We start from the raw sequence: 25,247 nt of genomic DNA, 5'->3' as shown, positions 1-25,247 counted from the left end.
ATCATTGAATCTCTCTGAATTGATTCAGAGGGTTCCAATTCAATTCAGAGAGATTAAAGGGTGTCCTGATTCAATTTGGATCCGGAGATTCACCGGCCAAATCGGGCCAAATCTCCACCAAATCAAATCAGCGACCGAAGCTTCACGCAGCCCTAATAAATAATGGCTCTGGAACACATGATTTTTTTGTTAAATGTGATATACAAGCATATTTTGCTCGTCTCTTGAGTCTTCCTTAACATGCATTTATGTTTCAAAGATAAAGTAATGAGTAAATCTTTCCAATTCAGAACTCAAAAAACTCCCTAATTCTTTCAAAATATTCCCCAAAAGAGAGGTTTTCTGTTGTTAATTCACTTGGGGTGGAAGAGTCCAGTAAAGGCAGAATACAGCTCATCCATTTTGCCCATCTTGCCCATGCTTGTCTATTCATCCAAAGTCTTTTGGATTATTTCCAGCACTCATTCAAACCAACAATAGAGCTCTAAAGAATTAAAGCCTGCTGATTCAGGTAATGGTTTGGCAAGATTGATTTTTGTTCTTGCTGAATCTGTGTCATTATTGTTGTAGTATTGATCTCTCCCAATGTCCACATATACTCTATTATGTGTATATACTTGCAAACAATCTCAAACCCTACATAATACTGCATGGGAGAAAGGCATAGCAGATTTTCTTGTGTGTATTTGTATCTGCCTGACTCCTACATACAGCTTCCATGGGAAAATTGCAGAATGCCTACGCACGTTAATTTTTAGTGCAGCAGGCCGCTAAACCTATCATCTCACAAAAATGTCCTTTTATAGCCTTGTCAATCAGTGTATAATTAGCTGAATTTACATGCAGAACAGATGGGAATTTTGGAAATGTTTCTTTTACTAAATGTATGTGAGGAATTAAAAAAAAAGAACCATGACTTGGGGATTTGATATATATGTATTCCAAATGTGATACTGAATTTAATTAAGTTCTAAAAATACATGCAATAAAAATGTTCGGCAAAAATGCCAAGCATTATTAATTTTAAAAAATGGTTGGCAGTATTCACAAGAGAAAATAAAGTAAATAGATCAGTTTATTTTGAAAGATAAATTTAGAATTCTTTGTACTTGTGACCTTAATGGATGTCCTCTTCAAATGGAATTTTGAGAAGATTTAAGACTGTCCAGGGTATATCATCCACAAACACAGCTGCAAAGGCATGTAAAGGTCAAAAAAATCTAAGGACTGACAGAGTAATTTAAGGCCACAGAAGAAACTTACTTTTCTAAGTGTTGGGATAATTACATGTCTCAGCAGAAGTGGAGTACTTTCTCTGGAACAAAACAATTAGAAGGACATAATTGTCCTTCTGGTGACCCAAGTTGGTGAGTACAAGAAGATTCTTCAACATAGTGATATCGTAAGCTAGCCATGGGGAAAATTCTTGATACAAATAAAGTGAAGGTAGTCTTTTCCATAAGCTAATGATTAGCCCTGAAAATAAGTTTCATGAGAAATGGTGGGAAACAAAAGGAGGATGGTTGACCCTAAAGCAGATAAATTAATAGAGGCTGGGGCCAACTGGGCAACTGAGGTCTCAGTCCTACTATGACCTAGTCAGCTGCATGTCCTTTCTTTATCCTTCTGGTGAAAGACTCGCCACCACTATGGCAAAATGGCCAACTCTAGACTGTGCTGCTCTTGGCCAAGGCATCTGAATGAACACATTTGATAGAATAGAAAAGACTTGTAAATATCATACCAGAATCATTAACAAAACTAATATTGTATTCTGATACTACTTAGAGACAGTAGAACACCACATTTTCATAGCAAATTTCCATTCCTTTTCTTTCCTCTCCCCTAGCTGGATATACATACTTTCTTAAATTGAGGTCTAAATCAAAATGTTTTATTGGACTTCTAGAGATGGCTTTACCACCAGCATTTTAGGTTAAAATATCCCATTGTGCCATTTTATGATACTCAAACATGCCAAATGTTTATAACTTTATCCTGCCTAACCTCATCCTTTTTTAATTTTTTTTTACACTTCCTAAAGCTCCTAGCTCCATTGAAATATAATTTTTAAATGATTGAAAGAAAAAGGGGAAAAAAAGAAGTAAAATATGTCTCAACTGAAAAATTATAAATAAAATATAGCTAATATTTTGGCAAATATTTTGGAATAAATAATACAATTCCAAACCCCAGAAGAAAACTTAATATCCATTTTTCCACAACATTGTTTTTTTTAGCCAGATCTAATTTTAAGAATAAGTATTTTATTTGCTGTTAAAATTGGTGTATAATGGGCTGAGTTGTCAAAACAGAAGCTCAGTTAGGCACATAGCTCTATATTTAAGGTAAATAAGAGACCAGATTTTCAAACCAACATTTTCCAATACTCTCAACAGAATTTTATGGATGCTGAGCACCTTTGAAAACGTGGTTTTTGTAGGGTCCCATTGAAAACATTGTCCTATTATTTTTCTTGCTCTTATACATGTCCCTATTTGAATTAGTTGCAACTATATCTCTTTATATGGGGCATGTCTACACATATCACTATGGTGATGCACTGCAATTTAGCACTTCCTTTTGGAAGTACTAAATCACAGCACAGTAGCAGCCTGCACTGCGCCATATGTGCAGTGTGCAGTTATTTTTAGCAGCTACTTCTCTGTAGTGGTGCGTTATACCAGGGGAGTGTGTCACTATGGCAAATTAGCTGCTGGTCATGTGGAGACGCCTACAGATGCTATATTACCGTAGTACACTGCTACAGCAACATAGCATCACATGTGGAGGTACTCACTAACTTCAGTAGAAATAAGATCTGTTCCTTTATTAGTATGAATTACCATAATAATAAGAAAGTATAATATGATTATTGTCTTGCATGTGTTTGGTTTACTACTTCCAAGAAAAGTTAAGGTCAGAGGAAATGGGATTTTTATTACAGAGATTTAAATAAATACTAATAAGATCCCAGCTACGGAAGTATTAAAGCACAAGAACATTCAAGCCAATGAACGCTGCTGTTTCTCCTTAGGATACAAAGTATAAATTAATTATACCTTGGCAGGCAGTTTGACTGCAGGGCCCTTGGAGAATGAGTAGAAATAGATGGATGGAAGAGACTTACTTGGCTGTTAGGTATATCAAGGCAAATGACAGGCAGATTTTTTTTACTACCAATGAAACCAAATAGCCAGCAGAAAAAAAAAAAAAATCTATTTGGAACCTAGGACTAGAAGGGACCTCTGAGGTCAGAAAGTCCCATATCCTGTTATGGTGAACAATTATGTTGTATAATTCTGTTAATACATTTATCATCTCAAAAATAGTTATGCTTGGAAGTTTTCCATCGTAAAATAGATCCCAAGTAGATTTCCCTTCCCTTCCCCCCACCATACTCTTAAAATGAGTCCCTTACTTTACCTCCGTAAACTTATTCAGAAAGTAGACCACATAGATACTATGGTGGTAAGAACCATTGTCTGGCACTGATTAAATAGAAAGGGGGATTGAGTGCACTTTGTAGCTTGGGAACCCCATAGCAATTTCCACCCCTGCCCCCAGTCCCCACTCCCCACAACTATCTATTCACTTTTCAAATGTGATTGGTTAGTTTGATTTTTAATATAAACTTAGACCTTGAAATAAAGTAATGTCCAGAGACCCTTTTCTGATTTACTACATTTTGTGAATTAGTGCATCGGGCCCCAGTTTTACAGTTCTATCCTCCTGGGCTGGCCCCTATATTTTGGTGGAGCCTCAATTAATCCTATGGCCTGTCACAGGTGCAAGGGTTAACTTAAAGAGATACAAATGCAAAAGTAGGGCCTCTGCCTGAAATCCTGAAAACACATGCATATATCCCTAAGTGTACTACTCAAGATTGAAATCAGAGCGTCCATCCATGGTGGTAGATTTAAGCACATCCATATGAGTCTGTAGGATTGAAAATAAAGAGAACACATAAAACAGGAACTATATTTTGCACACCTTGGACAATGGAAGAGGATTAGCAGTTTTAGAAAATGAAAGATTAGATCCCAGAAGAGTGCATGATGTTCATTTCTGTCACAACTGTGATTTACTGTATCAGAATATACATCACAGTTAGTAATATGAGATATCTGACCTCACACCTTAGTAGTTTGCAGCCAAATCTTGGAAGAGAAGAGTGGCAAGACTTCTAGATTTTCACATAAATTATTTTGAGTGTGAATCAACAAAGGGTTAATTAGTGAGATGTTAATTATACACACACTTCAAGAAAGAAGCTTAGTTAGTTAATTTTTAGACCTTCCACAGTACAAATAACAATTAATAATATCTTAATATCTTATTTCTTGATGCTTGCAGACATTGACCCCCTCCCCCCCACCCCCCCTTCAACCAGAAGCAGCAACATGTTACTAAAACCCAGCTCTGCATCATCTGTAAAGATCAGATGCTTCAGCAGGGCTTTTTGCTGCTTGTAGCTAAAGCTGATTCAACCAGCTATTAGATGAAAGAGCCAAAAAAGCCACGCTAAAGTACCCAATATTTATAAATGCTGCAGAGCTGGGTTGAAGTGACACACTGCCTTTTCTGGACATACGCGGGGCTTGGCACAGGAATGTGCCAAGTTTACAGTGCCATTTATGTGGCGGAGGGGTTTAAAGTCTGCAAGCAACTTTATTTATACATCCAAGAAAAAGATAAAATTAAGTGTATTTTTGTCAAAATAAGCCTTTTTTATTTGCTTTATCACATTCAATTAAGAATACTTATCTTGATTTATTTGTCTCACTTTCTAAACTTATAAAAAAAACACACAATACTGTCCAATGCAAACAATAATGTTATTCTGCCTGTAAAGAACAAGTAGATTTGCCATGACACATGCTTCTGAAATTCTATTCATGTCTTATTCTTCATCCATCACAGTGGTACCACAAAGGAAGTACTTTGTTACAGAGTATTGAAAATTATTGTAATTGCTCTTGTAAAAATACACGTTCATTCATTATGAATTTCATAAGTGAATAACTTCTTTATTCTCCTGCAGCCTGGAATGTTTTTAGATTTATTTTCTAACTGATTAATGGTCTCAGCTCTCAGTTACTAATTTCTACTAAACTGTCTGATGGCAGCTGAATTCTGGTAAAACACGCACTTCTAAAGCTTACATATATATAAAATGTTGTCTGAACAGTTTTATATACTTAAAGCCTTACACATAGATCATTTGATCTTGCTGTCAATTTAAAATGCAATTTAACCACAGATTTTCCCAGACTTTGCCCAGACCACACCTGCCTCAAGAAGAGCCCACTTCTAAAAGCACACTTTGGATGCTTGGAGGGCAGACTGAAATAAATTTACTAGGAAAGATTAAATTACAGTCTTCAACCTTTAGTGTCTAGTTCTGTGCTACAATAACTTCATGTAGAATGCTAAGACTCTTCAAATATGTCACTTTAACATATGCCTTTCTTCTCCCACTTTTATGATGCTTTGACGGCGGCTTAGCATAGAAGCCTCACATATCTGGTATGAGACAGGAGTTGTTACATTTTAAAGTGCCAGGTCTAATTATTAAATAGAGTTCAATGTTCCAAATGAAACCAGCTCTTGAGACTGAACATAATAAAAGTGATGCACTCTGTAACATTCAATATTTCTTAGCCAATTCTAACTAGTCCTGCTACTTACTCTCAGAAGATGAGATAGGAACCCAGTTTACTGTAGCAGCAGATGTAGATGCATCTTGAGTGAAATAGTTAGACAGCAAGTGACATGGCTTTTTTCTTAACATAGTGACATCCTACAGGGTGGTAACAAAGAACAGAATTGTGTTCCTTAACTCAGACAGTTCTGCTTTGAACCTGGGCATTTAAAAACAAAAACCAAACACTTTCATAATTGCCAGGTTTCCCCAGATCTCTTGCAGGCTAATTTAAGTCTAAATGATATTTTATTAAATTTCAATATGTGGGTTTAGGCCACTAGAAATGCTGCTACAGGGAACCTACCTCTAGAAGCTTACTAGTATCTGTACCGTTCATTCTCTCCCCAATCCAGTAGTCTTCCCTGGCACACCTTGATGTTAAAATTAATAGGAGAAACTGCACAGAGGGCAAGGCATGCTTTTGAAGATGTGGTCCCTGTCTGGTGTGAGCATCCCTCCCTCCCCCAGCCTTTTCCCAATTTTACTTTCACTGAACCCTCTATCTCAGGGCCCACATTTCAGGGCCACAAACTCCTGGCTGAGCTCCAGTCGTGCCCTGTCACCTCAGGTTCCAGCACCTCTGATATCCACTACATAGGCTGTAAGGGGCCTTCAGTCCTGTTTTTGCCCTGCCACATGCCTTACAGTCCATGCAAGATTAGCCTCGTGTGGCCACAGAGCACACTTTAACCCTCTGGCTTTACAGTCTATGCAAAACTGGCCTCATTCACCCACAGAACACATTTTGTCCTTATGCCCTGTCCACTCAGTGCAATATCAAATTCAAGGCATCACCAGTCACCCTCTTTCAGTGGCCTCCACCTACAGCCACAATCTGGCCCACACCAGTCCAGGTTCAAAGGAATGTCCCACACAGGGTTTGCCATACTCCTTGGTGGTGGGCATCAAGTAGAAAAGAAAGCAAAACAGAAAGTACCTCGCTTCCTATGCAGGCTTTCAGCTTCTTTTCACTCGGGGCTGCCTCCCGAGTCCTTTCTGCAGTCTGCGCTCCAGTCCTCATATGTCTCAGAGAAGGGCCTGTCCCCAACGCCTTCTGCAGCCAGACTGCCTCCCCTCCCTCAGGCTTGGGCTTAAACAGGGTTCTCTGGGTCATGTGACCCTGCTATTTCCCAGCCCTGGGTCATCAGCAGGGATCCTGGTTTTCCCTGATTAAAAAAAAAAATCACAAATTTTCTAATAAACCCCCCCAAATCCATGATTAAAATGAAACACCATTATATATATATGGGTAGGCTTCCAAATTGCTTTATATTGTAAATATATCAATAAACCATTGTGTTCAATTAATACCTCTCTCTCTCTCTCTCTCTCTATATATATATATATATATATGTATTAATTGAACACAATTCCAATATATTAATTAATAATATATATATAGGTATTAATTGAACACAATGATTTATTGTTATATTTACAATATAAAGCAATTTGGAAGCCTACCAATGCTTCAATTACTAAAGTAAAATTAATTCTAAGTGCCTATAAATTTTAGTATTTGATTTTGGGGTTTTTTTTATCATAGAAAATCAGAGATCCCCCTGCCCCCTTAGCTCTACGAGTGATATTCACTTCTCATCCATAGCCCCTTGGGCCCTCACTCCATACCCACAGTACCCTGCCCCACCTGGGCCAAGCCCTACAGGACCAAGGACCCAGATCCACAGTCCCCAGGCCCCCAAAGCAGCAGTGGCGTGAAACATGGAGCCCAGCTCCCCCTCCCCCATGGGCAGCACTGCTGAGCAGAGCCTGTGGGGGGGTAGGTGCAGGCTGATCACTGTGGGCTCAAGCTGGGGGGGCTCCCCGCTGCTGCATACACTCCCGGGGGGACAGGGGCCCTGTGCACGCCAGATCTGTGCGTGGAATGGGGGTAGGTGTAGGCTGTCTGCTCCCCTCTCTACTGCCCTGCCCCCAAGACAGGGAATGTCTTGCCAGAGCAGCATGTGGCTTGCAGCAGCTGCAATGAGCTTCTCTGCCTGGCCGAGCTCTGCACTGCCATGTGGGTCCAACCTGTTGGGCCACAGAGGCCTCATGGGAGGGGAGCAGGGTGGGGAGCCCAAGCCTTCAGCAGGCATCCTATCTCTATCCCATGCACAAATATGGGGAGCACATGCCCCCATGCCCACCTGGGAGCTTGTGCCATGATGGGGAGCTGGCCCCACCTCCCTGCCTCCCAGACAAGCCATCTGCAGCCCCATCCTGCTCCACGCTGGGGCTCTATTGCCATGCATTGCAGCCCTGGGCCCCAAGCATCACTTGGCTGGGAAGCAACCCCACTGCAAACCCAGCCCCACCCAACTCCATCCCTCTCTCCCTATGGGACCCTCAATTCCCTCCCCACTACTTACATCCAGGCTGCACGTGCACATGGCACTGCCTGCCTGACGGCCCTCCTCCCATTCCCCCCCCCCCGGGTGGAACTCGGCCAACCACAGAGATGTCTTTGTAAAAGAGAAAAATCCACATGGTTTCTCTGTTAAAAATGAAACATCCATGTTTTTCTCTGGTAAATGGGAAAATCTGCAGTCTTTTTCTGTTTTTCCATAAGAAATAGAAAACCCAGATCCCCAGTCATCAGGCTGTGCCTGCACCTGGCAGCCTTTTGTTTCAGGTTCCCATGCCTTGGAGATTGCCTCTGGGGTCACTAGCAGGGCACAGGCAGAAGAGACACAGAGGTGAAGCAGAAAGAAATGAGAGGGAAAGGGTGAGGGGGAAATCAGCACCACATGAACAGGAAAATAGGAGGAAGGGACCTCTACCTGGGAAAGAATGTACTGGCAAACATACAAAAAGCTAAAGAGGAAAAGGTAGAGGGAGAGGGTGAAAGAGGGGGAAAGGGCCAGGCACTCCTGGATCCCCTTCCCATGCTAGTAATGGGGTAGGGGACACATTACAATGGTATCTATATAATAATTGTTAAATATTAAATGTACCTCTTGAAATTTGTCAAATGACAAGGACACATTATACCCATAATTAGATTATGCAACTTCGACAGTGGGCAAAGTGGGGTGTACTCACCTCTCCAACTACTGAATTTAGCTCAAATGTTGCTTAAACCTCTTATGTCATTAGTTACTTCTGCCAAGGATATAGGAGGTGGGTGACAAAAATAACTATGCTGTAGTTTATTATAAAAACGAGCACAAATGCTGAGCCACATTTGTTTTCAGATATACATATGCATCTCCTATTGAGGTCAGTTAGAATTCTTACTGCATGTCCACTTTCTTAGGCTTGGGCCTTGGTCTGGTCCTCTGCACAGCACTCAGTTTCACTCATCACAACACAAAGGTTAATTTTTTTCCCCCAACCTAAACGTGTAATTTTCATTTCAGTCAAAGTTTCACTTTGATGTCTTTACATTTGCAGGGTGACTTTGTGTTTCTGATTATTGCCACATGGTGTCCAACCATACACTGAGAGGTCACTCTGAAATAATTTTATTTCTGTAGTACTATTTCTACAACTCAAAAAGATCTGGCCTTAAAATCGCAAGCCAACTGAATCACAGAATCATAGAGTAGCAGTGTTGGAAGGGATCTCTGGAGGTCATCTAGTCCAACCCTGTTCAAGGTAGGCTCTTCCCTGAAACCATCTCTGTCAAATGTCTGTCAAAACTGATCTTATAAACATCCAAAAATACAGAATCCACAGCTCCTCTGGATAGTGTGTTCCAGTGCTTAAGTCCTCATATAGAAAATTCTTCCTAACATCCAGTTTAAATATCCCTTGCTACAATTTAAATCTATTGTTCATTACCCTGTCCCCTGTGGCCACAGAAATTTTACTTGAAGACTGTTATTAGATCTCTCATCAGTCTTTTCTTTTTTAGACTAAATACTCTTTTGTTTCTCATGATAAGATATTGAGAAATCCAAAGATCCTGTAGTCATTCTCGGTGTGCTTTGTAGGTCCATGTCATGTGTAACTATAGTTTTGGTTTGTAATTGGTTCAGCAACCATTTTCCTAACTTGGGAACATCCCTCCTGAATTTTGCCAAATTTATTTCTATCTGCTGAGTCTGTATTTATTTGTGTTTGAAATCAGGTGAAATTGCTGAGTTGCACAATTTGCATTCAACACACAAAGAGATTTCTCAGCAACTAAATCATCAATAACACCGAAAATCTGGCTTAGATGTATCAGCCTTCATGAACCGGGGCTGAGCTGAACAGTCACAACAAAACTTAAAACAAAAACAAAAAAAAAAAGGAAGTAAAACTCACCTGGGCCTGATGCATATTCACTGAAATCAATCAATGTTGGGATGGACCTTGAGTCAATCCTGGGATGTGGGGGCTCTGCAGTAAAACTTTTGCTCTAATGCTCTGAATCATTAGGATTAAAAATAGTTATGTAAAGTTACTTTTTTAGGGTAAAAAAAAAATCCATGATTCTTTTGTCACACTGATGTTAAAATGTCACACAGCAGGGGGAATTCTTTGCCTCTATTTTCAGCATACGCTTGCTTTCCCCTGCTGTAGCAACAGTATGGAATGCTACAGGTGCTTTTTAACTGTGTCCATTATTTGAATATTCAATCCGGGACACCCACTCACACCTCTACCCACAGAGACCACAATCTGTAAATAAACCTCCAGCCATTAGCAGAACTATAGATTGAGAGTAATCTTTTAAATAAACATAGTTTGAAAGAAGATGGCTTATTGATCATTTGCATAATGAAGTCAGATGAAGCGAGATGTTAATTTATAGAGGAAAAAACGTTGCAGTTTCAGCAGGAAACCTCAGGGCGAGCAAAATGTCTCTTGAAATCACCAAGGATGAAATATAAAGTTTCCTGCTGAGTTAAACATGACTTGACAATGCCAATGAACTTTGAAAGACATGACAGACAAATTACAGCATGCTTTTACTAATCTCTGTTGAAACCCACATTTCTAAAAGCCATACTGTCAGTAATTGTAAATATTGTGGACTTGCACTGAAAGGAATATACTTCCTTTAACACAAACTTTCTACTTGCACACTGGTAAGTATTCGGATAAGTCGTGGCTAGAAAACCCACAATAATTTAAGTAAAGTGCATACTGTTTCTGATTTTTTTTAAAAACCAATTACAGAACACTGAAATAGTTCTAGTCTCCAATGCATAATGTAGGGCAGGTCATTTGTCCATTAAAATTCCCAGCTACAAAGTATTCCTTTCCTATAAGCATGGAGATGTTTGTTGTCTTGGTTTATGGTTTTGTGAGGGTTTCTTTGTTTGGTTTTGTTTTTTACTTTTTTTTAAAGTACATCTTTTCTGCTTTTTTAGGAAAGAAGTCAATTTTTACCTGTTGATAGATGGCTTAAGTCAGAAGAGCCATATAGTGGCAATCAGCCTGTGGCACTATTTTTCTTAAGCATGTAATCATTCTCATTATGCCTGGTGACTTTTGGGGACCAATTTTGGACACTTTCAAGGGACCTGACTTTCTGAAAGTGCTGAACACCTGCTTCCCTGAAATTCAGGCCTCTTTAAGGCAGCCCAACTCATTAGTGATATCAAATATATAGAAAATGTACCTCAGACATATATATTATATAGATGTATCTATGATGGATGGTCGGAAATATTGCCATGAAAAGTGGCTTTAATATAAAATTTGGTGCTGACTGTATCATTGTGCTGTTGAACCACTGTATAATTTCAAATCTGCAATAATTGTCACTGGGGTTGACATGACTATATGTTATGATTAAGAACAGGATCTCTCAACAATGTATGATTTCATTTAGGAAGTGATGTGTTTTATATATGCATGATTGAGGCTGCGCTTGGCTGTTCTAGAGGCTTTATACTTCTTTTCACACCATTCCATGCAACATATTCATACATATCACTATCATAAAAATAGGAAGCAGTAGTCAAGGTAGAATCCCAAAAAGAACCCTTTAAAAGTTTGTATCACTTTCCCATAGCATTTATATCCCTTTTCTTTCATTACTCATCTTTTATCCTTTTCCATCCAGTAGTTATTGATTTCCTGATTTCCTACCTTTGCAATGGAGCTAAATTAATCCAACTGCTTTGTTTAACCATTACTCCCACGTACGGCATACTTACAGGTTAGGGAACGGTGTGATATTGGCAAGTCTGGGGTGCACGCTGAGACATAAGGCCAAAAGCTGACATTACCTCCCACGCTAAAGGTGTAATGTTAATGCCAATTTCACTTGGCTGGAAACAGCTTCAACACAAGTATGAGTACTTTAAAGGCAGGCCCTGCCAGGTTTGAGATGGATCCTACACAGCTCATTTCATTTAACAGTGGAAAATTTATACTCCTAATAACACTTGTGTTTTTCATTCCTTTTTTAAGACAATAACATGCATAATGTCTAATTCTGCAACTATTAATCAGACTAAGTAATATTTACTCACATGAATAGTTCCATCGAACGGTATGAGATAACTCAAATGAACAAGCACTACTCAATATTAGCAAAGCTTCAAAAATTAGGCTGTATTAAATATTTTCAATCAGCCAGTTCAAAAATGTACACTCTGCTTTGATTAGGACTCGTGGACAACTCAATCTTTAAGAGTAACCTGAAATATCTGCAGCTTCTAGCTGCCAAGATACAAAAATTAAAACATGTCAGAAGCCTGGATGGTTTTTAAGTGAAAACTGCTTAAACCTAAACCTCTTTTGCCTGATGACTGCTCAGGAATGATTTTCAGTCCCAGCTTTTGTACTGAAAGAAGAAATAGAGACACCCCCCCTCCCCCCACTAAATGTTATGTAATCATAATCCAAATTTGGGTCCCCCCTCTTTTTTTTTCCCTCTCAACTTCTACCATTCCAATGTATCACCCAACTAGGTCATTAGATCCTGCTTCTGTTTTTATTAACCACTATCAAAACAAATATGCACATATATCTACTTTACATTTTTATTTACCTGAGCACATATGTTTTCAGTAAACATCCTTCAGTCATCATACTTACCTTATGCAAGGTATTAGCAGCACCAATTGTAGATGCTGAGGCGAGGCCAGCTCTACTTTTTGCTGAGAGAAACAAAAGTAAAACATCTGCAGAAAACCCTTTTTTTTTTTTTTTTTTTTAACATTTCACATGACAAGGGAATTGGTGGGTGCAATTTTCTGGCCTGTGTTAAAAGAAGGAGGACAGAGCAGATGACAGAGTAGATGATCACGATGATGCCATCTGGTCTTAAAAACTATGAATCTCTATTTAAATTCTCACTTGAACTTAAGTAATCCTCCCCTGAACACATGAGTATATTGCACATTTTTTTGAAAAGAGGTTACTAGCTACTCAAATGTGCTTTCCCAGACGATATCAGGTTTATTTTATGTAGTTTTGAGTCATTATACTTATTTTTCTTAACACAGTATTACATTATCATTTTAAAGATAAAAGCCAAAAGCAAATAGTAATAGGAGTAACACAGTAACACAAAAAACCCAAATGGTTACATGTGTAAGTATGTTCAAAAGAAATGTAACACCACCAAAAATAACAACAAAGTAAAATACTTTCAGGAAAAACATGCAGTTTTTTGCATGCAATTGAATAGCCATACTCTATTTTTAATAACACATCTCTGAAAAAAGCCATAATCTCTTAGGCTCACCACCCATGGGCTTTATTCAAATGAGCTGATCATCCAAATTAATATTCTTCTAAACTATTGCCTTGTGAGGTTGTAGAGTGGTTCAGGTAACAAAGCATGCTATTCTGCTAAACCATGCTAATACACTGGAACTACATCAAGGGGAAATCTTGGTCCCACTGAAGTCAATGTCAAATTTGCCTTTGACCTCAAGAAAACCAAGACCTCATGCAAAATCTCTTTTCCAAGCTTTTTCTTTTAAATTTCATAACACTGCATTTACCACAAGAATCAAAATAATAATTGGTATCTATCATATATTATAGATAGACAAACAGATACATTTGCATATATTATGTCTTTTACATAGATATATCAAAATCCAACTTCTCAAGTAACAAATCTATCAATGGAAAATGCATCTAATCGCCTGAAACAGATATTTATTTTTCATCAACAGCGTTCCCTTAACCCAAGTCAGGTTCCACAGAGTCTTGCGTCTTTTCTTCTCTTCCTTTCATTCTCTGACAATTCATTTAGATGTTATAGCTGATGTAAAGCTTTAGTACTTCTTCATCTTTATACATAACCTGCTCAATCTTATTTGTATTACAATCAGACCTAGAAGTCTTAATTAAAGTCTTCATTGTGCAAGGGACTAGATGGCCAGAATGCAATCCCTGTCCAAAAGTTCTTATATGCCTTGGTGCCCTACACTATGTGAACAAAACAGGCAACCTACACACAACAAAATGAACAGAGTTTAGCTAATTAACACAATTGTTGCCTTGCATTTGCCTGGCTGATGCCAGGTTTAATTTTTAGGCACCACTGCAATGATATGCACAATGGAGGGAGTTAAAAGAGGATAAAGTTATACATATTTTTTAAGGCATTTTTCCCATGCCTAGGAGGTAGCAGAGGAAAATAGTTTGCCTAGCCAGAAGAAACTGCTGCTGTGACCTTCTGTGCTATCACATTTACCAAAGACAGCGTCTTTCCATTCTGTCACCTTTTATAGGCCTTTCACCAAATATTGTACATAGAGAAGACAACAAGCAGGAGCTTGTGAGGGATCTGTCACTTTGTTACAGTGCTATATTTATTTATCATAAGGATAAGAAGCCCTTAGCATGCATGACAAATCCCACTGGCTTCTAACAATTTCACTTGAGTTTGGATTGCACAGCAATCATCATTCATAGATTAAAAAACGCTTTATTATGTCAGCGTTAAAAATGCCACATAACCAAAGCACAGCAAGGGGAACCAATTTGAACTAGCTGCAGAACTAGACAGAGAACGCCGGTCTCTTGGGGCTTTTTGTACATGTGCTCCAAGGAGGGGAGGGGAGGGCGGTGGGGGAGAGGTGCTTTAATAAAAGCAGAGCAGCCTCCCTGCACATGTATAGGCACCCCTAATTCTCAGCCACATGCACTGGCTGCTAGACTGCATGCTCTTTATTGGGCTGCATTCATTCTTGGGTGAAGAATAAGTATTACAGAGACTGAAGTTTGGGTTCAGCCAGAGATACGTTTCTACTCAGGCACAGCTGTAAAAGGTTTTCAAAGGTGCTTGAAAATCCAGAAGACTTATTAAGATAGCAGGGACCTGATCCAAAGCCGATAGAAACTGGTAGAAAGTTTTCTGTTGAGTGGCTGAAAAATTGGACTGGGCCTGTGGAAAGAAGAAATGATGTTCCCTAAAATACATCCTCTCTGTTGGCAACTCGTTATTTTTTGTAAGGTTACTTGGGAGGGGAAGCTTTCATGAGGAGACTGCATCCTGCTGATGTAAAACAAAAACAAAAAGTAAGAACAAGCCAAAGAGATCCAAGGAGAAATGTATAATGAAAAGAAAACTTTGTGCACAGTGTGTTATTTGTTACTGCTACTATGTCTGGAGAACATTTCCCCTTTTCTCAGCACTGTTAATTTTACTTGTCCCTTGACTATATGGTTCTGTAGGTTGCAACCACAGGGAGGAAAGGGGGAAAAAAAAAAAACCCTTTGCACTGTCAGTGTCAACCAAATTAATTTCTCTGTTGGAAGCTTGGATATGACTTAAAAACTCAAAAAGCATCTCTGACAATTTGTTTCAGTTCCCTTTAGGGTAGCTGTCAGCCTCATCACTGCAAAGAAGAAAGCTCTTCCTTGCACAACATAGATGAGGAAACAGAGTTGTAAGAAAGGGTTAATGGGCGGGATGGCAGCATTTTCTAACCACTTTCTCTATTTCCCAGTATTTGGCTATATACTGAGATGCTTCCAACTGAAAAGAAAATGTGGCCCTGTTTTGATGAGGTAACTCCAAAAAGACATTTCTTTATATAAAATCACATATGTGGGAGTATCACAAATAGATATTGATCCAAGCTGCAAAATTTGGATCCAGATTTGGTTTTGGATTTCAAACACCCTCATCCTCAAAGGTTAAAATATCTCAGTTTAGATGCATCTCAGCTCAAAGCCAAAATAGGAAATAAAGCAACTGCATTCATGAGGAATACAAATGTTAGAGAGACTGTGTTTTGCTCTACATCTGTGATTATGGTGACAAAATATATATGTATAATTCCATATACACCTATGTCTAAGGATCATGACTTCTGCAGGGAACATGCTAATGCATTCCTAAGGATAAGGATAGCTCCTTTAGTTCTTTGTGCCTTTCTACAATTTCCCTTTTCCAAACATTTTGTATGGACTGTGCATACAAAATAGTGAAATTAAATGTATAGTAAAAAAATCTCCTGTCTTCAGAAATAGTCATTGACATCACTAAAAACAGGAGACCATGCTAAAATTAAACTGAAACAGAGTAGCCACCCCAAAAAGAGAATTTCTAGCAATTATGTTGCCTTATGACTACAAGTCTACGAACACTACCATTTGGGGCTGCCTTCTGAGGGACTCTACAGATTTTGTTGCAACACCATCCTTAGGGAAATGGAGTCTGACACGCACTCAGGAAGAGTATATAAATCATAAATAACTGCATTAACAAAATGTTAATTATGTTGCTATATCAGGCATTCAAAAGTAGGAAACACCTGATTTAGAGTTTGCTATACACATTTAGTTCATCCCATATTCATATGAACATCATATGCAATATAATTTTTATACCTTAATCATAGCATTGTCATATGAAAATTCCTTCTTCATTCTGTACATAGTTTGGAGAGAGTCTTGATCTTCTGTATGCAAGGTCCCAGTAAGTGTAATAAAGCACAGAAAAGGCTGTGGACAAAGCACAGAAAAGGCTGTGGACACTTGTGTGTTAAAACATCACAGGAAAAAAAAAAAGCACATTGGCCCAGATTGGTTCATCAAGCCAAGGGGGTGCTTGTTCCAAGAGCTGGCTCTGAAGCAGGCAGCACCTGCTCCTTCAGGCACTGCTGGCTGCCAGCTCAGTGCATGGCTGTGCAGAGAGTGCGATCTCTGACTCTAGTGCCATCTCTGCCGCCTCTTTTACTTGAGTACCAATAGACACATTTTTTGAATATTTAATAGTCAAGAAATGCACAGTTCCGGGTCAGCCTTGCAATCCTATTGCTAATTACGGTTGAATTCCCTGAATAAGTTTAGCTGAAAAAAATTATGACCAGCAGTGAAGAAAGGTTGCAAACATTTCTCTGTTACTTAACATGATTAGGACACCTATCCTGATGGGGCTGACACAAGTTCGATTCCATCTTTTTTGCCTGAGGTCATTTGAAACCATATCTCCAATATCTGTGAAAACGATATTGGCTAGAGACTCAAGACCTGTCTGCACAGCAGCCAAAAAAAAAAATAACTATTTTCAGCTTTAATTCACACTTCTAGATATTTTGGCACAAACATGATTTTTTAGCTAACTTAAGTGATGTATGAAATACATAACTATTCATTGTGGGCATGAGCTGACACCAAAGTGTCCCACTTCACAGGTGAGATCCCTAATCACCAAGCTACAAAATCAAACTCATTGTCTCTGGTGCAGTGAATATATAAGTATTTTATAAAGAAGGGAACAGTGTTAAGAGGAGGGACTGAGACAGACTCACCCCAACTTACCCTATAGTATGGTAGTGAGGGTGCCTGAAATAAGAAGGCAGCTTTTTATTTTGGGTCAAATGAAATGCTTTATTTGCCCTCCTCGCTTCTTTTTCTTTCAGTTTTTCATTTCAGTAAGAAAACATAGATTTTGTCATTATTATTCAAATAAAACATTTTCTGCCATTTAAAATACTTGTACTATGGCAGTCTGAGTTGCAACAGTTCTAGGCTATGGAACTTCCCTTTAACAGAGATGCTGCCTGGACTCCATTTTCCTTCTGGGAGAAATCTTTGCCTATCATTCTCTTCCTCTCCAAAAGATATTGGGAAGAAATGCCACAAGGGCACTCTAATGTATTTTCCTGGCCTTTGCATACATTTTCCTATTGTCTCCATATACTGCTGTATTGGTGATGCTATATAGTATGCCCTGTCTGCATAAATCAATGAGTCAGGAAAATACAGTGGCCACATTATTATATATATTTTAGAGAGGCAAATTAGCTTTTTTGATAGACCTGAATTATTTTCTAATGTACTAGAAATCTGAAGCAAGCCATTTCCAAAGTCATGTCTAGCTGTCCTCTGCATGCTGCACTTCAAAATGTTATTGTCAATCCCCTGAAATATAATGCTTCATAACTGTGGAGAAAACATAATCCTTCATACTTTTGTTCAATGGTTCAGTGCAATTTGTGAAGTCAAATAAGAAAGTTGAGCTGCTTCTGCCATCTGTACTTCATAGACAGTTCTTATGTTTAAAACAATATCAGTAGATTCAGGGTGCTCAATAAAATCCCAATTTATGACTAAAATTCTGTTTAGTTGGCACAAACCTATTAATTCAGCCAAAAAGAGTGACAGTAATTGCAGCTGGCTAAGGGTTGATAAGAAAACTCAGTCTACTAATTTAAAAGAAAATTTACAGACTGGCAAAGTCATGTCAGACTAGAGAACTAAAGATAGCTGTACTTGGTGTTTTCTAATTCAGAAAAGGAGGAAAATTCATAACATTTGCTACAATAATAAAAAAGAGACATTTTCAAAGAGATAGCATACAATCACTTTGTATCTTAGTTTGTGGGTGTCTACTCTGAGATAAATGAACTTTGTCATATACTCAGAATGACCCCGCTTGCACAGTTAAAAAATAAACATAAACAGATGACATCAGAACTGACCTAGTAACATCAGCACAGATTTGGTGCTGCAGGCAATGAGACTGTGGCTTCTCAGATAATTGAGACTTCTAATTCCAGAGAAAGCAAAAAAAAAAAAATCTAACTATGCAAATAAAAAAAATGAAAACCAAAAATAACTCACTCAACCCACCCCACGTAGAGTTGTGTCACAACAGACAAAGAGTGCCCCCTGCTGTCATGAGGAGGGACTCGCACTGCCAACCCGAGTTCTTTAAAATAGTAAAAACTAGGAGATTTATCATTTTCACAGCCGGAACAATACAGAAAATACAGAGGTATACATAATCATATTTTAAATGTTTAATCAAGTTTGGATAGTATTTAACCCATTTTAGAGAGTAAAATGATTTTATTTTTATTTTTACTTTGTAAGATTTCATAACAGTTTTAAATTCCATTTTGCCTCTGATGGGTTTCTTCTTCTTGCTTCTTTTCTGCGTTTTTTTTTTTTCTCCTGACTTCATCATTCCAATATTCTTTTGTTTGGACAATGAGTATTGCATCAGAAAAAAACTATTCCATCTGACTTGCATATGCAATAGATTTGTGTGCACCAAACTCTGTGGTCAAATGAGTACTAAGTTCTTTCAAACATCATTTATTTTCTCTATTCTTATAAAACAGTTGCCAGAAAAATTGCAAGCTTTTATTTGGACTTTAACATACATTTCCAACTTTAATTTTGTTTAGAGATTTTTAATTGATGTAAAGCAACAGCGCGCTATGGCTATACACAAAGTAAGAAAATGCTATCTTTATACAAAGTCTTTATCTATAAGATCTCTCTCTCTCTCAAAGCTCCTTGTAAAGAAAAGTATAGCTAAAATACTTTATTCATTTACTTCTCTCTTTCTTCTCAGAGGACAACGTCTTTTAGTTCTCCCCGTGCAAACCCTCTTGGGCATCTGCTCTTACTCCTTATCTTCCTGTCATGAATCATTCCCACTGCCCTAGAATTGTTCCCCATCTTGCACAAAATTTCTTATTCTTTTGAAGAAAAAGTATATCTGTATGCTTTCCCAATTCCCACTGCTAAGCACCATCTAATCTCCAACCTCCCTTTCTTTCCTCAGCAAAGGTTTTGAGGATCGATTTCAATTTGGCTGTCATCCCTGCTGTGGCTTTAAGCAAGTCACTTCACCTTTTGGCCCAGATCACAGGCTTCACGGTACTGACCTTGTTTCCCTAGCCATTGTTAAATCACTATATATAGTATGTATGTGGCACTACATCAATGATATTCATTAGTAAAAGAAACTTTCCTTCCTTGGAGGTTTCCAAAGTATAGCAGTCAGTTCTAACAAGGTGATATTCCTTTTGCATTGTAGTGGCGAGCAGGACTCTTGGGCTACGTGGCCTTCTGGATTTGCTTCCCATGCTGATAAGCTGACATCTGCCACGTCTGATGTTCTGCTAAGTTCTAGGCATGACTGGCCAGTGGAAAATTAATTTCCTTTGTCATCCTCCAAACTTCTCATGTTTGGTGTGGGCAGGCTATGGTCTACAAGTGAGAACAAGTCCCCTGGAAATAGTCTTTTTACAGGATTGAATTAAGGTGCCTACCAAAACTTGACAATAAGTTTATCATCATGCTTTTCATCCTAGTTTCAAAGACATTTGATAGAATGACCTTTTCTGGGTCTCTTCCTCTGATTCTTTGTAATCCAAATCCTCTTCAGAAGAAGAACCAAAAGAGAAAGAAATATACTGCCTCTCCCACCTTTTTTTTTTTTTTTTATCAGGCAGCACTGCAGTGTATCTGTTTCTCAGGCTTCTGGAGAAGCATGAGATCTTTATATTAGCCAAGATAAAAATAATTATATCAAAGATACAAGTCCTCATGCTTCAGGTCATAGTTCATCCATGCACTGTGGGAGTCTAGGAAGAACTTTTAGACAACTAACTCTAATTGTCCACGAGGGGTCTCTTGTATCTTGTCCTAAATGTGCTGGCATAGACAGGAGATGACAATTCCTGTGTAAAGATAGTTATTTTTCCCCTTATGCCTTCTTGATTTTTCCTCTTATTTAGATATGGGATATTTTCTTGGATATGATGTTTTCTTCAGTATGGTATAAGCCTTCATTAGATTGGGGTGGGGGGAGGGAGGGGTTAATTACTGCACTTATTTATTTTAAAACAGAATTCTAAAGTTCCTAAAGATTGGTATAGTTTGGGTTTTTTTTCATATAGGGCTACACTATGATACCCAGATTCAGAAGAGTATCATATTACTCCACAATGAGTCTCACCAAAGTCAGTGAGGGGACTTTCTTATGGAACAGCTTAATTCAAAATGCATCAGAAGCTGGCCCATAGACACAGATGGATAGATGTACCTAAAATCTGTTTTTGGGGTCTACCCATGCATAAATAAGAAAATTTCTCTGAAGGCTGTCACCACTATTCACTCCTTCCTTTGGATTGTGGCGTGGCAAAGAATTTTGCAGTATTTATCAAAGTTTGTTCTCTCACTTATTTCTTAATTCAGTTTCTCTGGCATTTATTCCACAGCACACGCTCTCTCCTCTTCTCGCACACTTATAAAATTCATGTTCACAACTACTGTAGAATATGATGAAGTGCCTTTTCCCTGAACACCTTATGGCTCCAGCAATTTCTCCCACACGTAAAACATTTTGAATTTGCAGGTGGTTCAGTAGTATGATTTTTCAGCATAGCTTTATTCTCTCAAGGAAGAATGAATTTCAAGTACCAGCTTACAGGCATGGAAGTATTCATTTAGAGTTTGAATTTGGATAATATCTCACTAATCTATCCCTTTATAGGCTATTAGAATGCATAAATGAATAAAGCCGATAATGCTGTGTACAGTACCAATGGCAAAATGCATCTCTAAAGAGAGAGTGAAAATACCTGACAGGTGCAGATATAACCCATTACAAACAATTAAGTAGAGCAGCAACATAAGAAAAAAGGAGATGAGAAAAATCTAGTTTATATTTACAATTCTAAAATATATTAGAAGATAAATAGGAATGGAAAAGGAGAAACCTTCACCTAAAAGGATCTAAGAATAACTGTTTCCATTTGACAAGAATATCCATAAATATAACTCAGCTGATTGAGTGGAGAAATAAGAGAGATAAGGATTTTGATTCATATGCAATACTTCAGTTCAGTAAGCGCTCAGAATTTCAAGAATTTCAAGTAGGTTTATGTCAGTCGAGCTTATGATGTACTTTTACACTGAAATGTTCAAGACACTTTATTCTGTCTGCACAGTATCTAATAATGAGGACAAAACTTGGACCTCTGGATTCTTTTATGTCTACCAAATAGAGGAAAGGTAGCTTATTGTCCGTATGAATAAAATTGTATGGACAGTAACCAAGAGTTAAAGTGACAGGACCAAAAGGAAAAGCATAAAAAATAAACAGGATATGCAAATTCAGATTGATTGTGTAAAATGTTATCAAAGCAAACAAGTATAGAAGAATTAATGAGAGACAGTAAAACCAAAATCCCTACCCAAAGCAAAGGTAACCTGAAAATACTTCAAGTTATGTCAGATTTTCTCTGTCAAATTAATACTTTATAGGTCAATAAGCCAAGTCATTCGAAGACATGGTAATAGATAGTTTCTCCTTCCATTGCACATAGACTGCTTGGTATGTGCTTATACATAAGTCCGGTCTGTTTTTTGGACAGGGCACTGTGCATCATCTACAAGATTTAGTTGAATAACTATTCCAATCCTGTTCCATCCTAGATCACACAACAAACTCCTTAACTTACCCCACTCCAAGAGGTGCTGAGTGGTTAGGATATTTGTATTCATACAGATGGAAAAAAAACACCCAGCTTCATAGTCTCTTAAAATACATAGTTTTTATTAGTTTCACCTCAAGGCAGAATTCACTGACAATGTCATGAATATGGAAAATATTACACTGAGTACTCACATGACCTGGCAATGTTATGAATATTTAAAAAAATTAATACTCCCTCCACAAATGCTCTGCCAGGATCCCCTTTCTCCCCTCAGCCCTTTTCCATATTCTCATAAGCCTTTCAGCATATTTACCAAACTTGGGCATTATTTCGGGGAGAAACAAATTCCAGAGGTGCAATACTCAAATGGTGAACACTGCAAAGAGCTTCTCTCTCAGTGCAGCAAAGAATATAGGCCTGAATTTTTAGCCTGCAGTAAAAATGAGTAGTCTTAAAGACTTCTTTAAGACTCGAGTGTCTCAAAAATCAAATACTCTTAATATGTTATTTCAACGACACTAGGAAGCTATAATAGCTGATTAAAGGGAAGCTGAGAGATCCAAGTATCATCTAGCAGAACTGACAGGTAAAGAATACATCACAGTAAATGAAGGAAATTATGGAGAAACTGAAAACTTCAGGCAAAAGGACAAAAATCAGATCATAATATCACACCTGATATGCCAGTGCTTCACTGGATATCACTATGACATGTAAAGCTTCTGGAAATTTTCTGGATCATACATCCTCCTCACTCACAAGAAAGACAGATTTTTAATTTATCCTTGACCAGACACGTTCCTGAACTTAAATCACTCAGTAAGAATTTGATGGCCTTCAGAGAGATTTTTCTGTTATAAGCTATGATAAAATGTTACCCTTGGGATAGTAAGGTGAATAAACTTTTCAAAAGAGTTTAACTACACTATAAAGTTTTCATGACAACAAATCTGTCAAGTGTCAGGAACACATCCCAGCGCTTGAAAGCGTAATATCTTTGTATATGGATAATCCCTTCCTCCAAAACAAAATATTCAATTCATAAGTTATATGATTGACTAAAACTTTTGGCAATGACAGAAAGCAAACTTTTTAAAAAATTTCTTTTCTTTTCCCCTAACAAAGTAAATAAGCAACATTCACCAAATAAGGTCTCAATGTTATTTTACAGCTTCTATCTACCCTCTACCTGAAAATGACAAAGGCCTGGGAAATCTACCCAGTTTAAGAAAGATCCAGGAAATTTGGTAGTCTGACATTTGTATGTGCCTGAGCAGGTCTCAAACCCATGAAACAATTAACAGCATAGAGGTGTGTTTCAGATGAATAATGTGTAGGTGAGATGCACAGGAGTTCGCTGTTTATAGAGGATTTGTGGAGAGAGAAACCAACATACTACAGTACAATAAAATGACAGTGCAGACATATATTATTATGAGACAACATAGCATGAAAAACACATTTTATAGTGATAGTTAACTCAGAAAAATTAAAGTACAGTCATTAACTTACTTAGCTCCCTAACAGGGGGTAAATTGGACTTAAAGAATGGAGAGGCCTTGTGCTGCATCTTGTTAAAGAGGTGAATTTCAGTCATTTTGAGAGTATACTTTTTAAAGATGCCATCTGAGGTGTAAATGCTATATTTTCTCACATATAACATGCACCTTTTCCCCAAAAATCATCCCTCCTCCAAAACTGGGGTCTGTGTATTCAGCCAGGAATCTGATTTTTTGACTGGGACAGAAGCATCCCGCTTTGATTTCTGATCCAAGTGCAGCAGCTGTGGAAGTACTATTAAGGAAGCTGAGGAAGTCTGTTAACTTAATGGCTAATTGTGCTTCACAGGTGCTAACAATCATCTCTTCTTTTTAATAGTATGGATGATCTACTAATTAAGCTAACCTGTTTTAAGGTGATTTTGCTGTTTGCTAGTTGCTCCTGGTTTCCATCCTTTTCTCTTTTCAAAATCAGCTCCACCTGTAGTATGAATTTTTGCATATTAGTTATTATGCTTAAATGATAATAGTATCGAATTGATAAACCTCTATGATTGTATTAGCTTTATTTTTGTCTTTTATGAACAACTAAAACTCCATTTTGTGCTTCTTCCCTGCTTGACATGAGTAAATGAACTTCATATGCCCTGTGTAGGTGAGTGTCTGTGAGAGAGGGTAAATGGTGAAAGAATGACCTCAAGTTGAGATAACCAGAAGATGGATAAGAAACAATCTCTAATTAAAAACTGAGCATGGAAAACCCCAATGCTGAACAAAGACTTGAAATCCCTATAAAAGCGAGATGCAGACAAGCCAAGATGGGTAATACACTCTTTGCAACCTCCGGGAGCACAGATGCATCTGTTTACCCCTACTCATCACCCTCAGTGAGTCTGGACTGGCCAGCCAGTGCTAACATGGAGTAACTCCTGCTGGTAACCATAACAGCTTATTGGAGTGGTTTTGTCTGTATGTCTGTCTGTGTCTGTTTGTATGACTGGTGTGTCCAAGCGTATGCATCTGCTTCATGTAATAATAAACATGGCATTTGGCCTTCTCCCCCTTTATAAGGTCTTGTTCTTGATTTAAGCAATTGGCCATTTAAAGTAACTCACCCATGGAGACCAGCTTTCCAGAGCTGTTAGGGTTTCAGCTTTATAGTTAAGCAGGAAAGGGAGCATGGGTCAACTAAATATTAGTCCTGACTAATCTATGCCGTCAGAAATAATCTATAGAGTCAGCCCTGATCTAGGTAGCCATAACTCTGGAAACATCTTTTTTGTCTGCATTCTGACTTTCAAAAACAAGGTGCACTTTATATTCTGGATGCATTTCGTGTAAAAAACATACAGTAACAAAGCTGTGCATCTTGGGCAAAAATATCTCAAGCTCTGGGGGAGGGAGGTATGTCAAATAGGCCTGTGCGAAGTGGCTAGTATTCACTTTGGA

Source organism: Alligator mississippiensis, chromosome 7 (genome assembly GCF_030867095.1).
Source record: "Alligator mississippiensis isolate rAllMis1 chromosome 7, rAllMis1, whole genome shotgun sequence".
Lineage (NCBI taxonomy): Eukaryota > Metazoa > Chordata > Crocodylia > Alligatoridae > Alligator > Alligator mississippiensis.
This window is presented reverse-complemented; position numbering follows the sequence as displayed.